The following is a 662-nucleotide window of genomic DNA, read 5'->3' as shown; positions in this document are numbered from 1 at the left end:
CCCCGCGTCCTTCCCGGGCGCCCCAACCGTCGCGACCTGCCCCTCACCTCAGCAGTCGCTCGGCTTCCGACCCGCCGTGGCCCCCGCTCCGGCCGGGACAGCGTCTCCAGTCCCCGGTCCAACTCTGACCCCGACTCCCGGTCTCGCTCCGGCCGCGCTGCCCAACCCTACCCAGACTCGCTGCGGCCGCTTCTGCCGCCAGCCGCGACCGCACCGCCCCCGCCGCACCCGCTGTGCTCGTCCCATTGGCTGCCTGGCAGCAAGCCCCGCCCTCCGGTCCCTTCCGCACTCCGGATTGGGCTAGGGGAGTTCGGTGGCGGCACGCCCCCTAGCGCGCGCAAAGGGACGACCCGGAGCGCGCATTAGCAGCTTCCCCTGTCAATCAAAGGGGGAGTGCCCATTTAATGGCCGGGAGGCCGGTGGGGGTCACGCTCTCCTAACTCCCCGCGGGGGCTCCGGTCCGCCCGGCTGGCGCTGCGGGGCGCCAGAGTTTTGCAGCCTTTGCCCACAGCCCGCAGTGGAAGGTGCGGCCCGGCGGCGCGGTGCCTGCGCAGGAGTTGCAGACAAGGTAGACTTTCCAAGTTTTCTCCTCCCGAGGGCTCCGAATGCGGCGGGGACGGGGTGTCCATCCGAGGGTGCGGTTGGAGAGCGGGGCGCCGAGC

General features: G+C 72.1%; 1 protein-coding gene across 2 annotated transcripts in view; it reads right to left on the bottom strand.

Moving 5' to 3' along the window:
• Pacsin2 (protein kinase C and casein kinase substrate in neurons 2) overlaps positions 1 to 184 on the bottom strand; it is a 95803-nt gene extending 95619 nt beyond the window's left edge. For both annotated transcript variants that reach the window (XM_013024888.1, XM_013024889.1), the window contains exon 1: positions 48 to 184. The gene's annotated coding sequence lies outside the window, so the exon portion shown is untranslated. The remainder of the gene's footprint in view (positions 1 to 47) is intronic.
• Between the last annotated feature and the right edge of the window lie 478 nt (positions 185 to 662).

The sequence above is a fragment of the Dipodomys ordii genome, unplaced genomic scaffold (genome assembly GCF_000151885.1).
Source record: "Dipodomys ordii isolate 6190 unplaced genomic scaffold, Dord_2.0 Scaffold79, whole genome shotgun sequence".
Classification (NCBI taxonomy): Eukaryota; Metazoa; Chordata; class Mammalia; order Rodentia; family Heteromyidae; genus Dipodomys; species Dipodomys ordii.
Note: the sequence above shows the minus strand (reverse complement) of the source record. Positions and strands in the feature narration are given on the sequence as shown.